Below are 16,148 nucleotides of genomic sequence, written 5' to 3'. Positions count from 1 at the left end.
AGGGGGATGTCTGGTTTGTGTACTTTAGGATTTGTCTTGTCAGTTCAAATATGTTCTTGATATAAGTCAGTGCAGGCAGTGTGTTAGGGCATATTGTGTCCTCCTGTTGTTGTCTGTTTAGTAGGCACCTGCAAATGAAGTTGCGGGAATATCCATTTATAGCAAGGATTTTGTTATGGTGCTCTTCCTCATTCCTGTGTAGTTCTGGGTGTTCAGAGATAATGGGAACTGCAGATGCTGGAGAATCCAAGATACCAAAGTGTGGGGCTGGATGAACACAACAGGCCAAGCAGCATCTTAGGAGTGTGCTCGTAAGATGCTGCTTTGGCCTGCTGTGTTCATCCAGCCCCACACTTTGTTATCCTAGTTCTGGGTGTTTCAGTGTGTCTTGGCCTGTTTAAATAGTGTCCTAATGCAGCTTTGTTTGTGGATGTTGGGGTGGTTGCTGTAGAAGTTGAGGATTTGATCAGTGTGGGTTGCTTTTCTGTACACTGAGGTTTGGAACCCCCGTTGGTCATATGCTCAACTTTAACATCCAGAAACAGAAGTTTATTGTTATTTTCTTCTTCCCTTGTGAATTTAATCCCCGCGAGTACGTGTTGATGAGGTAGTGGGTCTTTTCTAATTTGTTGCGTTTAATAATGACAAATGTGTCACTGGATCCACAGTTTAGGTTGAATGTGGGGGAGATTAGTGTGTTCAGAGATAATGGGAACACAGAAGGACTAAAGTGGACAACCTTAACACAGAGAGAAAAGCGCTAGATAAACTCAAGAAAGACAAGTACATTATAATCCTTCAAAGTCTCCCCAATCCATCTCAAGACCAGCACCCCCCGCCATCCCCGCCTCCTTGACCTGTCTGTCTTCTCTCCCACCTACCTGGCCCTTCCACCTGACTGACCAACCCCCATCCCCATTTCCTACACTCACCTTTACTAGCTTCATCCCTGCCTCCTTGACGTGTCCGTCTTCTGTCCCACCTATCTGCTCCACTATCCACCTTCTATCACTGCCCCCCAGCCTCTATTTATTTCAGAGCCCCCATTTCTGAAGAATGCCCAGATCCAAACCATCCTGCTCCTCTGATGCTGCCTGGCCTGCTGTCTTCATCCAGCTCCAGACCTTGTTATAAACAACTACCCTTCCTGTACAAATGATTGAACGCAAAAACAACAGAGAACTCCAGACTAGAATATATAGAAAGACCACACATATGGACCAGATACTCAGTTACACCAGCCACACCCCAAGGCCCACAAACAGAGCTGTATCAGGACACGACTTAAATAAGCTACAACACATTGCGCAAACTGGAACTACACAGAGCAGAACAGGAGCAGTATCAGGCTGAACATAGAACATAGAACATTACAGCACAGTACAGGCCCTTCGGCCCTCGATGTTGTGCCGACCTGTCATACCGATCTCAAGCCCATCTAACCTACACTATTCCATGTACGTCCATAGGCGGATAGATCTGTTACTCAAATATTTTTAATTAGATACAGACTAACCACAGAGATACAAACAGATCAAGGGTCATATTTTACATCAAAGTTAATCAAGGAAGTTATGGATTGCTTAAGAATAAAACAATTCAAAATCTGATACGTACTCCAGAGAAGCAATGACCACTAGAACAGTGGCATTAAACTTTAAAGAGCATGTTGAGGGCTATCAGTCAAGACTATCCAGATGATTAGGATAAAGGAACTCAATTTGTACCTTTTACAATTAGGGATGCACCTAATGAATCAACTAAATTCAGTCCATTTGAAATAGTTTTTGGGCATGAGGCGAGAGGACCACTGAAATTAATTAAGGGGAAATTGGTGAGTCAGAGTTCAGACAGCACATATTTGGATTAGGGAGATAATGGGAACTGCAGATGCTGGAGAATCCATGGTAACAAAGTGTGGGGCTGGATGAACACAGCAGGGCAAGCAGCATCTTAGGAGCACAAAAGCTGATGTTTTGGGCCTAGACCCTTCATCAGAAAAACTATTTGGATGAAGTGTTTTTATTTTGGGAAAGATTAAACAGTGGATTAGTTGGCTACAAAAACAGAAATTTCTGGAAAAGCTGACAAAATGTGGCAACATGTCTAGAGAGAAATCAGAGTTAACGTTTTGAATCATGTGACCCTTCCTCAGAACTGAATTGGCTGGACTGCATTTGAAAGTAGCACAGCATGTGATGAAATGGGAAGCAGACAAGATATCAAAAAAACAGTCACAATTTTGCTAGAGGAGATAAAGTATTAGCATTAAATCCCACGGTAGGTGACGCTTAAAGTGTGAGGTTTAGTGGGCCTTATCAAATTGAAAAGAAATTTAAATGAGGTGAATTATGTAATAAGAATGACAGATAGAAAGAAATCTCACAGAATGTGTCATGTGGATATGCTCAAATGATATTTTTATAGGGAAGGAAAGCAAAAGCAAATCGTGTTACTGGTTACAACACAGGGTCAGAATTAAGTTCAGATGACTCTTAACTGGACATTCCTCAAACTAAATTGAACAATGGGGAAGTTCTCAAAAATTGGAATAAATTACTGGTATACTTCCAGAGGAAAACTGGAATGACAGCAAGAATTATTGCAATCACATCGGGAGATATATGGGAACACACTGGAAAGTTCAAAGCTGATTATGCATGATGGAGATGTAGGAAATGCCGTTCCAATGAAGCAACATCCTTGTAGACTTAACCCTTTAGATGTTGCATAAATGTGGCTGAGGTAACATAATTAGCTTGCTTGATCCATCATTAAAATATGCACAATGGTAGTTTTAAGAAGGCGAAAACCTGAAGAAACAGAGTCTATTTTGAACAAAGAATCTTATAAATTCAGACACAGGGAATTATGTAAAACAACAGCTGGAGATAGCTGATGGAGTCAGTGAATGAAGAAATGTCTGGTAACAGACCACCTGAAGTTTGTAACAGGCATTTAAAAGAATAGTATGATTGCACAGAAATGGAGAAGGCTTACCAATTAAAAGAATGGCGAGATTATGGCTTGTAAAAACTTAGAAGAACAGATCAGTTCATTGTGTTGTGAAAGTAATGGAGTTTTAGTCTTGTCAATGAAAAAGCTGTTGTCATATTAGTTTAAAAGTGTCAGAGTAGAGGCAGTAAATTTTATTTCAGAAGACAGTATGTGACCAGAATGAGTTGTAATACAGCTGTAAGGTAGAGATGGACTGTCAGTCTGACCTGCCAAGACCAGCTGGGACTGAAACTGCTTGGAATTTATTAAAGCTTCTTTCAATACATAAGAAGCAAATGAAAGGCAAAAGTAGACATTGGGCCGCTCCAAGTTGATGCTGGAAGGCCAGTGATGGGAGATAAGGAAATAGCTGAAGAACTTAATAAGTACTTTGTGTCAGTCTTCACAGTGGAAGACATGAGTAGTATGCCAACAATTAGGGAGAGTCATGGGGCAGAGTTGAGTACGGTAGACATTACAAAAGAGAATTTGCTAGAAAAGCTAAAAGGTCTAAAAATTGATAAATCTCCTGGCCCCGATGGGCTACATCCCAGAGTTCTGAGGAAGGTGGCTGAGGAAATAGCGGAGGCTTTGGTTGTGATCTTTCAAAAGTTATTGGAGTCAGGGAAAGTCCCAGATGATTGGAAAATTGCTGTTGTAACCCCCTTGTTTAAGAAAGGATCAAGGCAAAAGATGGAAAATTATAGGCCGATTAGCCTAACCTCGGTAGTTGGTAAAATTCTAGAATCCATCGTTAAGGATGAGCTTTCTAAATTCTTGGAAGTGCAATGTTGGATTAGAACAAGTCAGCCTGGATTTAGTAAGGGGAGGTCATGCCTGACAAACCTGTTAGAATTCTTTGAAGAGGTAACAAGTAGGTTAGACCAGGGAAACCCAGTGGATGTTATCTATCGAGACTTCCAAAAGGCCTTTGATAAGGTGCCTCATGGGAGGCTGCTGAGTAAGGTGAGGGCCCATAGTGTTCAAGGTGAACTACTGGCTTGGATTGAGGATTGACTGTCTGACAGAAGGCAGAGAGTTGGGATAAAAGGCTCTTTTTCGGAATGGCACCCGGTGACAAGTGGTGTCCCGCAGGGCTCAGTGTTAGGGCTGCAACTGTTCACTTTATATATTAATGATCTGGATGAAGGGACTGGGGACATTCTGGTGAAGTTTGCCGATGATACAAAGTTAGGTGGACAGGGAAGTAGTACTGAGGAGGTGGGGAGGCTGCAGAAAGATTTAGAAAGTTTCGGAGAGTGGTCCAGGAGATGGCTGATGAAATTCAACTTGAGCAAATGTGAGGTCTTGCACTTTGGAAAAAAGAATACAGGCATAGACTATTTTCTAAATGGTGAGAAAATTCATAAAGCCATAGTACAAAGGGATCTGGGAGCATTGGTCCAGGATTCTCTAAAGGTTAACGTGCAGGTAGAGTCTGTGATTAAGAAAGCAAATGTAATGTCGTCATTTAGCTTAACAGGGTTGGAATATAAAAGCAGTGATGTGCTTCTGAGGCTTTATAAAGCTCTAGTTAGGCCCCATTTATAATACTGTGTCCAATTTTGGGCCCCACACCTCAGGCAGGACTTACTGGCTCTGGAGCGAGACCAGCGGAGATTCACACGGATGATCCTGGAATGGTAGGTTTAATGTACGATGAACAGCTGAGGGTCCTGGGATTGTATTCATTAGAGTTTAGAAGGTTGAGGGGGGATCTAATAGAAACTTACAAGATAATGTATGGCTTAGAAAGGGTGGATGCTGGGAAGTAGTTTCCATTAGGCGGGGAGACTAGGACCCATGGGCACAGCCTTAGAATTAGAGGGGGGTAAATTTAAAATGGAAATGAGGAGACATTTCTTCAGCCAGAGAGTGGTGGGCCTGTGGAATTCATTGCCACGGAGCGCAGTGGAGGCCTGGGCGTTAAATGTCTTCAAAGCAGAGATCGATAAATTCTTGATCTCACAAGAAATTAAGGGCTACAGGGAGAGTGCGGGGAAGTGGAGTTGAAATGCCCATCAACCATGATTTAAATGGCGGAGTGGACTTGATGGGCTGATTGGCCTTACTTCCACTCCTATGTCTCATGGTCTTACCTACCTCACAGCGCCAGGCACCCGGGTTCGATTCCACCCTTGGGAGACTGCCTGTGTGGATTTGCACGTTCTCCCTGTGTCTGCGCGGGTTTCCTCTGGTCGCCTCCTACAGTCCAAAGATGTGCAGGTTAGGGTGGATTGGCCATTGGCCATTCTAAATTACGTGTAGTGTCAAGCGGTTTGTAAATTAGATGGATTAGACATGGGAAATGCTGGTTTAAGGGGAATGGGTCTGGGTGGGATGCCCTTTGAAAGGAACAGTGTGGACTTGTTTCCACACTGTAGGGATTCTATGATAACATGAGTAACAGAATTTGACAGGGATAGCACTGAATACAATGAATAACAGAATTCAAGCAGCCATTAGAGAAAAGAAAATCTGAGAAAGAATATAACCATTAACTGTGGAATCCGAATTAATGGGATGCATTGTAAGCTTCCTAAAGCCTGGTGATTACAATCATGAACAAAAACAAAGTTGCTGGAAAAGCTCTGTGGGTCTGGTAGCATCTGTGAAGGAAATAACAGAGTTAATGTTTTGGATCTGGTGACCCTTCCTTGAAACTGATGGTGGCTGGGAAGACAGCAGTTAATATGCAGAGAAAAGGGAGGTGGGTGGGGTAGGGAGTAAATGATAGGATAGAGACCAAAGAGAGAGAAAGACAGTTGGACAGGGAAAGAGTTGCTAACGACCAGGCTGGGAGGGTGAATAGTTGTAAATGGGGACTGTTAGTGACTAACAGTGGGTATGTAATGGCAGGCTATGGGATAACAAAGCCTGGTGTGGTGGTTAGGAGGGCTGGGACATGGGAGTGTTTAGGCCTTAAAATTAGGGTCGCCAAGCAGAAAATGAGGTGTTGTTCCTCCAGCTTGCGTTGGGCATCGCTGGAATGCTGTAACAGGCCAGAGACAGAGATGTTGGCCAGGGAGCAGGGGGTGCATTGAAGTGGCAGGTGATGGGTAGTTCAGTGTCATTTTTCTGTGAGCAGAACGTAGATGTCACCCAGTCTACGCTTCGTTTTCCCAATGTAGAGGAGGCCACATTGTGAGCAGCGAATGCAGAAGACTAGATTCTGGGAAGTGCAGGTGAAGTGTTGCTTCACCTGGAAGGCATGTTTGGGCCCTTGGATAGTGGGGACGGAGGAGGTAAATGGGCAGGTGTTGTACCTTCGTCGGTTACAGGGGTAGGTGCCATAGGGCTGTGGAGAAGTGTTGGGGAGGGTGGGGAGAGGGGGAAGGAAATGTGGACCAGGGTGTCCCAGAGGGTATGGCCCCTGTGGAAGGTGGACAAGGGAGGGGAAAGGAATATGCATTTAATGCTGGCATCTTGCTGGAGGTGGCAGAAATGGTGTCTAATAGTCTTCTGGATGTGGATGCTGGTGGGATGGTCCGTGAGGATTAGGGGGACACTATCGCTGTTGCAGGAGGGAAGAGAAGGGGTGAGGGCAGAAGTGCAGGAGATGGGTCGGACCCCATCGAGGGCCCTGTTGGCATCGGAGCTGGGGAATCCTTGGTTGAGGAAGAAGGTGGCCATTTCGGAGACTCCCTTGTCGTAGTTGGCCTCATCTGAACATATGCAACAGAGACGGAGGAACTGAGAGAATGGGATGGAGTCTTTTCAGGAAGCAGGGTGTGAGGATGTATAGTCCAGGTAGCTGAGGGAGTCAGTAGATTTTCGTCATGATCTCATGATGTTTACCAGGCATTGTAATCATCAGAATAAAAAGCAAAAGAACTGCAGATGCTGCAAATCAGGAACAAAAACAAAGTTGTTGGAAAAGCTCAGCAGGTCTGGCAGCATCTGTGGGAGAGAAAGCAGAGATAACGTTTCGAGTCCAGTGACCATTCCTCAGAACTGATGGTGGCTGGGAAAACATCAGTTTATATGCAGAAGAAAGGGGAGGGGTGGGGTAGGGGAGCCACCGTTAGATATATATTCCCCTCCCCTTGCCTCCCTTGTGGTGTGAGGATGTATTCTCCAGGTCGCTGAGGGAGTCGGTGGGTGTGTGATGGATATTAGTGGGCAGTCTATCCCCAGAAATGGAAACAGAAATGTCGTGGAAGGGAAGGGAGGAGTCAGAGATAGACCAAGTGAAAGTGAGGGCAGGGTGGAAGTTGGAAGCGAAACTGATGAAGATTTTCAATTCCCGACGAGAGAGGGAAGCAGCACTGATGATATCATCGATATATCGGAGAAAGAAAGAGTTGTGGGTGGGGGCCGGAATAGGACTGGAACAAGGAACGTTCCATGTACCTCATGAAGAGACAGGCATAACTAGGGCCCATGTGGGTACACACGGCAACCCCTTTTACCTGAAGAAAATGAGAGGCGTTATAGGAGAAGTTGTGAAGGTGAGGACGAGATCGGCCAAGCGGAGGAGGGTGGTGGTGGGTGGGGATGGTTCAGGTCTTTGCTGCAGGAAAAGCGGAGAGTCCCAAGACCCTCCTGGTGGGGAATGGATGTGTAAAGGGATTGCACATCCTTGGTAACGAGGAGGTGGCAGGAACCGGCAAACTGGAAGTTTTGAAACCGACGTAAGGAGGCAGGTGAATCATAGATGTATGTGGGTAGGGATTGGACCGGAGTGGGGGGGAGAAGACTGATTCGACGTAGGAAGAGATGAGTTCTGTGGGGCAGGAGCAGGCTGAAACAGTGGATCTGCCTGGACAGTCCTGTTTGTGGATTTTTGGGAGGAGGTAGAAACGAACTGTATGGGGTTGGGGGCTATTAGTTTGGAAGTGGATGGGGGAAGATCACCAGATGAAATGAAATCCATCACCATAGTGGATACAATGGCCTGATGTGCCATGGTGGGGTCAAGGTCCAGGGGAAGGCAGGAGGAGGTATCTGAGAGCTGGGCTCAGCCTCTGCAAGATAGAGGTCAGTGGGCCAGACTACAACAGCACCACCCTTATCGGTAGGCTCGATGACAAAGTCAGGGTTAGATCTGAGTGCACGGGGTGCCATCAGTTCAGACGGAGATAGATAAGATTTGGTGAGGAGGGGGACAGAGAAATTGAGGTGACTAATGTCACATTGACAGCTCTCAACAATCGGATTGAGCACAGGTAAAAGGCCAGAGGGAGGGATCCAGGTGGAGGCAAAGTGGTGGAACTGGGCAAAGGGCTCTGTGGGACGGAGAGAGGACTCTTGTCCAAAGAAATGATCACGGAGGCGAAGACGACGAGAGAAGAGCTCGGCGTCATATCGTGCCCGAAATTTGTTCATGTGGGGACGCAGAGGAATAAAGCCTGAGGCCTTTGCTGAGTACACAGCGTTCAGCATCAGAGAGCGGAATGTTGGGAGGGATGGTGAATACCTGACAGGAGGTGGGGGTTTGGGGAGAGGGGATGGAGTCAGAGGGAAAGGGAGGAGAAGAAGGTCCCAGAGGGCCGTGGGTATTTTTGAGTTGGTGCATCTTGTGGGCCTTGATGTCTGAAAGGAACATTAAATGTTTCTTGTTAGCACGAAGAATGAGCCGGAGGGTGAAGTGGAACTGCGGAGTGGTACAGCCCTGCGCCAGCGTGTTGCGATGCTGCTGGAGAGAAAGGTTGAGAGTCTGTATGTGATGCCGTATGGCACTGAGTGTGGTTCTCGGCATGCAGCCAGAGCAACAGTCCGCTGAACATCACAGAGATATCTGTGATCCTGGGAGGATTCAACACGAGGGATGAAAGTTGAGTTGGAATCCACGTGGGGTGAGCCTGAGCTGGAGGCAGTCACTGAGGAATGTGATATGGCTGTGGAAATGAGTTTTAGCAAATACCCGGTCAAACACCAGGAGTGACGGTGAGATTAACGTCAGTGGAGCAAGGAGAAAGATCGGAACGGAAATCCCATCAGAGAGAGGAGCATTCTTTACACAGAGGGTGGTGGGTGCCTGGAAAACGTTGCCAGCGGAGGTGGTAGACGCAGACACGTTAGCGTCTTTTAAGATATATTTGGACAGGTACATGGATGGGCTGGGAGCAAATGGACACAGACCGTTAGAAAATAAATGACAGGTTAGACAGAGGACCTTGATCGGCGCAGGCTTGGAGGGCCGAAGGGCTTGATTATCAAGGGGTTCAAGGATTACAGGGAGAAAGCGGGAAAATTCAGCCATGACTGAATGGTGGAGCAGACTTGATGGGCCAAATGGCTTAACTTCTGCTCTTATGTATCATGTGGTCTTATGGCTGATGGTAAATCCAGAGGGCTGTAGGGTCCCAATCGGAAAATGAGGTATTGTTCTTCCAGTCTGCTCTGAACTTTGCTGGAGCACCGCAGCAAACCTGAGACAGTGATGTTGGCTGGGGAACAGGGTGATGTATGGAAGTGACAGGCAACTGGAAGCTCAGGGTGGTTTTGCAGACAGAGCCTGGATGTCCGGCAAAGCAGTTGCCCCATTCTGCATTGTGGGCAGTAAATGCAGTAGACTAGATTACAGGAAATGCAGGTCAAGCACTGTTTCACTGGAAGGTGTGTTTGGGCCCTTGGATCATGGGAAGAGAGGAAGTAAACAGGCAGGTGTTACACCTTCTGTGGTTGCATGGGAAGGTCCTGGGGGGAGGGGTGAAGGAGTTGGGAATGGAGGAGGACTGGAAAATGCTGTCCCAGAGGGTGTGGTCCCTGAGGAATCCTGACAACGGTAGCGGGGGGGCGGGGGGAGAGTAAATGTCTGGTGGTGGCTCCCTGCCGGAGGTGGTTAAAATGGTCACTCATGCTCCTTTCGATGTGAATGTAGGTCGGATGGTAGGTGAGCGTGAGGGGGGTCCCTGTTGCTGTTACGGGAGGGAAGAGACTGGGTGAGGACCAAGGTGCGGGAGATAGGTCAAATACAGCTGAGGGCCCTGAGAACCACTTGCAAGTTTACTCTCAATGTTTATCTTCCCCATCTTTATTAACTTATTCCTCACCTTTTGTTGAAATTTAAACTTTCCCGCTCTTGTGGTCTACCACTAGTTTTTGCCACCGTGGAGCAGAGACCCTCCGGTCTTTATGTGAAGGAAGCACAGAGCATTTCCCTGATCTTTAGCTCAGCAGTTTTAGTCTGATTTAGTGAGGTGAATCATCCATTGTCGAACTGAGCAAGTAGCCAGGGCAGGCAAAGTGCAGATTCCAGTTGGTATTTCATAAATAATGGAAATGGGGGCATACAACCTGCATTCTGTATCAAAACTCGGTCAACACTGATTGAGTGGCTACAAGTGACACCAGGAAACTGCAAGGATCACTCAGACAGCAGTACAATATTACATCCTCATAGCCTGGCTATGTGATACCAAGGGGATGAAAGGTCAGCAGACATATGCAGAAATGTAGAGTTGAGGTTAAAAATTACATCAGCTACCATCTCATTGAATGGCAGAACAGGCTGAAAGGACTGAGTGGCATTTTATTGTTTCTCACTGAAGTGCTAGTGTAGAAAAAAGGTCCATTCAGCCCAACACACTCATACCGACCCCCCAAAGAGCATCCAACACAGACTCATCCCCCTAAACCTATCCCTTAGCATTTCCCACTGCTAATCCACCTACCCTATATGTCCCTGGACTGTGATAACAAAGTGTGAAGCTGGATGAACACAGCAGGCCAAGCAGCATCTCAGGAGCACAAAAGCTGACATTTCGGGCCTCGATCCTTCATCAGAGAGGGGGATGGGGAGAGGGTTCTGAAATAAATAAGGAGAGAGGGGGAGGTGGATAGATGGATAGAGGAGAAGATAGGTGGAGAGGAGACAGACAAGTTAAAGGGGTGGGGATGGAGCCAGTAAAGGTGAGTGTAGGTGGGGAGGTAGGGAGGGGATAGGTCAGTCTGGGGAGGATGGACAGGTCAAGGGGGCAGGATGAGGTTAGTAGGTAGGAAATGGAGGTGCGGCTGGAGGTGGGAGGAGGGGATAGGTGGGAGGAAGAACAGGTTAGGGAGGCGGGGACGAGCTGGGCTGGTTTAGGGATGCAGTGGTGGGAGGGGAGATTTTGAAGCTTGTGAAATCCACATTGATACCATTGGGCTGCAGGGTTCCCAGGCGGAATATGAGTTGCTGTTCCTGCAACCTGCGGGTGGCATCGTTGTGGCACTGCAGGAGGCCCAGGATGGACATGTCGTCCAAGGAATGGGAGGGGGAGTTAAAATGGTTTGCGACTGGGAGGTGCAGTTGTTTATTGCGAACTGAGCGGAGGTGTTCTGCAAAGTGGTCCCCAAGCCTCTGCTTGGTTTCCCCAATGTAGAGGAGGCCACACCGGGTACAGCGGATGCAGTATACCACATTGGCAGATGTGCAGGTGAACATCTGCTTAATATGGAAAGTCATCTTGGGGCCTGGGATGGGGGTGAGGGAGGAGGTGTGGGGGCAAGTGTGGCACTTCCTGCAGTTGCAGGGGAAGGTGCCGGGTGTGGTGGGGTTGGAGGAGAGTGTGGAGCAGACAAGGGAGTCACGGAGAGAGTGGTCTCTCCGGAAGGCAGACAAGGGTGAGGATGGAAAAATGTCTTTCGTGGTGGGATCGGATTGTAGATGGCGGAAGTATTGGAGGATGATGCGTTGTATCCAGAAGTTGGTGGGGTGGTGTGTGAGAACGAGGGGGATCCTCTATGAGCGGTTATTGCAGAGGCAGGGTGTGAGGGCTGTGTGAGGGCATTCTCGACCACTGCGGGGGCTGTTGCGGTCCTTGACGAACGTGGACATCTGAGATGTGCGGGAGTGGAATGCCTCATCCTGGGAGCAGATGCGGCGGAGATGAAGGAATTGGGAATAGGGGATGGAATTTTTACAGGAGGGTGGGTGGGAGGAGGTGTATTCTAGGTAGCTGTGGGAGTTGGTTGGCTTGAAGTGGACATCAGTTTCTAGCTGGTTGCCTGAGATGGAGACAGAGAGGTCCAGGAAGGTGAAGGATATGTTGGAGATGGCCCAGGTGAACTTGAGGTTGGGGTGGAAGGTGTTGGTGAAGTGGATGAACTGTTCGAGCTCCTCTTGGGAGCAAGAGGCGGCGCCGATACAGTCATCAATGTAACGGAGGAAGAGGTGGGGTTTGGTGTAGGTGCGGAAGAGGGACTGTTCCACGTAACCTACAAAGAGGCAGGCGTAGCTTGGGCCCATGCGGGTACCCATGGCCACCCCCTTTGTCTGTAGGAAGTGGGAGATCTTTGGACTGTGGGAGGAAACCCTGCAGACATGGGGAGAACATGCAAACTTCACACAGACGGTTGCCCAAGTCTGGAATTGAACCCAAGTCCCTGGTGCTAGGAGGCAGTAGTGCTAACCACTGAGCCACCATAGCGCTTCCAAAACATACCCACGATTCTTGTCACTGCAGACAATTTCTATATCCTGATGTTAACAGGACATGAGACCTTCGTCAAAGAGGATTAATTACATTACTACAGAGAAAGACACCAGATATACTTTGAAAGAGGTTTACTACCAGGTTTACAAAGTATCAATCTTCTCTCTCAAAGTTGAGCCTTTTCCCCTCTACTAACCTAGGACACCAGCCCTCGGTATTTCAATCATTCATGACTTGCTGCTAAGAGGGACATCCCAATATTTGGAGTTCTTAAAGTGATGTGCAAACAAAGGTGATGTGATTTTTTTTAGAAAAGGTTTTCTCAAATAGTAGTTAGAGTTTGAATTCACTGCCTGGAAATGTTCAATTGTTCATTCAACACAGCATTGGATGATGATTTGAAGAGAAATATGAGGAAAAGGCCATTAGGGATTTGAAGCAGTGCAGACACGACGGGCCAAATGGCCTCCTTCTATGCTGTAACAAATCTGTGATTCTATGATTCAACTGGCTGTGCCGCACTGGGACATTACCAGCATTGCTGGGTGTAACTCGATGATCCCTTGTTAATCTCAAAATAGTGGCTGTGTGTTTCCCTTAGGTCAGGGCTATCTTCCAAACAATCATCCATCAGTCAGTACTGACCTTAATAGCTTTAGACCGTAAGACATTGAACGATAATATATAGGAATAAACGTGGGTCATTCAAGAGGATGTAATGCATAGTGGTGTTATCGTTGGACTATTAATCTCGAGACCCAGTAATATTCTGGGGATGTGGGGGTGAATCCTTCCATGGCAGATGATGGATATTGAATTCAGTGGGAAGAAAAAATCTGGAATTAAAAGTTCAATAATTGTCAGAGAAAAATGCATTTGGTTCACCAATGTTCTCTAGGGAAGGACACTGCCATCCTTACCTGGCCTACACGTGACTCCACACCCACAGCAACGTGGTTGACTCTTACCAATTAGTGATGAGCAAGAAATGCTGACTGAGCCAGTGACACCCATATCCCATGAATAACTAAAAATACAAAAAGTCAGCCCATCAAAGCTGCTCTGCCATTCTTAGAAGCTTAGAATGAACCCTCTATGTCCTTTGCAATATTATTCAAGCAGAAACAGAGATTGGCACGGCTCAGTTTTATTGAGTGAACATCCATTGATGGTAATTCATTTGTTACAGCCACTGGCTTTCATCTAAACAATAACCTCTACCAAATAAACAGTGGCATGCCATCATTAGCTGACATGTTTGCCAAACAGTTGAGTAGCACCATTAGATCCAGCACAAGGTTGATGGGAGCATTTTCATGGATTGCTTTCTTTAGAAAGTCAGGATTGTTATAGTTTGCTAACGTTGCTGGGCACTGCGGCTTTTCTTTGAGAACTCCAAAAGTATTCACTATGAGTTCTGCGAATTTGGGGTGAGTATTGGGACAGTAGCCGAAGTTTCTCAGTTGCTGCATAATATTGTTGTGGCGGTTTATCATTTGGTCATGTTCTCCACGACATGTTGCGATCTAGACAACAAACAATCAGGTGAGTCAGTATCAGAGACAGTAGGAATTGCAGATGCTGGAGAATCTGAGACAACAAGGTGTAGAGCTGGATGAACACAGCAGGCCCAGCAGCATTTTTGGCCTGCTGTGTTCATCCAGGTGTCTCAGGTGAGTCAGTATTCTTTGTGACAGAGAAACCTGCTCTAATATTCTTGACCACATGCTGTTTACTGTAACGTGGAGAAAACTGAAGAGCAGCCTAAACAGAGATGTGGTTGCTCTTTACAGGCTAAAATAATTCTATTTGACTGTACACATTTTACTTGAATTGCCACTAAGCAAAGGAAACACAGTATACCTGTAACAAGCAATATCTCGTACAACAAAAAAGCATTACATTAATTGTTAAGTTGGCCAAATAAGGAATACACCGAACTAAAGTTGCTATACCTAAGATTCTCCGCTGTCACAATACTAACCAGTGATAATGTTTGGAAGAGATAATAGGGACTGCAGATGCTGGAGAATCTGAGACAACAAGGTGTAGAGCTGGATGAACACAGCAGGCCAAGCAGCATCAGAGGAGCAGGAAGGCTGGCGTTTCAGGCCTAGACCCTTCTTCAGAAATGTTTGCAAGAGTTGGTTCTTACACCAGGTTAATGATAGGTGAACATAACCTTGTTTCTTTGCGGCCCCAGCTGTGCAGTCAGCAAAAAAGGAAAGCTTCCCATAAACATCTACAACATCATTTCTGATGACACAGTGTTCTCTTTGCTAACATTATTTCAATGGCATATTTTAAAACCACTACACTCCTTGCTGTATTTTCATGCAGTGCCATTACTCAATGCCTCACATTCAACTTTATACCAAATTAAAACAATAGAGACAGTAAGGACGACAGAAGCTGGAAGCCAAGTCAAAAAATGTGGAGCTGGAAAAGCACAGCAGTTCAGGCAGCATCTGAGGAGCAGGGCAGTCAACATTTCAAGCTGAAACCCTTCATCAGGAATCAAATAATAGACAAACCGACAATAGCTGGGGAGCATCCAAATAGGTTAATCTTTTCCTAACTCATTCTCAGCTCTGGGGTTCAGAAGTCTTAGCTTACATTAAAGCATAGGCATACAATAAAAATCATTAAATATATATCTTCCCTCTAATTTACTCAGAAACTGATGACTGCATGCCAATATAACTAGTAAACATTGTTCATGAGACATTTTTAGTTATTTAAATCAAGCCAGTCACAGATAGTAAACCAAACACTTAGCAAAAAGCCCATTTTTTTCTCCTTATTCATTTTCAGTTGCATTCATCAAATTGCAGTAAACTATTCCTTTTAAATTCATCAAGGATTATTTTAAAAACAAGTATCTTTTTGAGAATACAATAAATTCTACAATGATGATAAACTACGCAGGATCATGGCAGACTTTGTTGATACCTAAGAAAGAACTTGAGCCAAATAAACACAACTTGAAACTCTATTTCCTAATGTTATTAGGACAATGAACACAATACAATATTTAAAACTTTAAAATGGTGGCTATTAGGTGAAAGATGAATGAAATAAATATAAAAAGAACGCGGCCTTACAACACAACCGAGGGCTTTTTCAAAAGCGAAAAGTGGTTAGAATTTCACAGACAGAATGGCATTCTTCTATTCTAACCATTCTATGAGGGAAATAGAATGATCGAGAATGGAGAAGGTGGCCATTCAGCCCATTGGTCTATGATGAATACTGACACAGCAATGAACCTTAGGACCGTGGGGAGACCAACAGTTGGACAATGGTCCCCATGAGGAGTATGAATATTTTGAGAGGCACTTTTATCCTACCAGACTGCTGCATGATTCCCGTGATACTGGCCTCAGAGCCATAGAGGTGTGGAGCTGTTCACCCTATCCTCAGGCTAATTGTTACTGATAGCTTCAGCAGCGATAACGTTAAGTAAATCAGCTGGAATGTTATAGTTCAACAGTAACCAGAAGATTGCCCAAGTTCAACTGCCCACCCACCCTTCCTAGCTCACTGTCTATCCGCGCCATTCACCGAATAGCAACATTTAACCCTCTTGACAATATTCCCCCAACTTGTGGCCAGTCAAATCTTCCTGAGTCACCTGCTGGAAACCCTGGCTCAGTCTGACCAATGTCAGCAATGCCAGAGAGCGCATAAAATGTGAAGGAGAATGTTAGGCAGGGTGAAGGGGAAGATTTGAACCCGTGAGAAGGGAATGATGCGTGAGCATATTCAGGATGGTGAACGCAGATATGC

The sequence above is a fragment of the Stegostoma tigrinum genome, chromosome 2, assembly GCF_030684315.1.
Source record: "Stegostoma tigrinum isolate sSteTig4 chromosome 2, sSteTig4.hap1, whole genome shotgun sequence".
Classification (NCBI taxonomy): domain Eukaryota; kingdom Metazoa; phylum Chordata; class Chondrichthyes; order Orectolobiformes; family Stegostomatidae; genus Stegostoma; species Stegostoma tigrinum.
Note: the sequence above shows the minus strand (reverse complement) of the source record.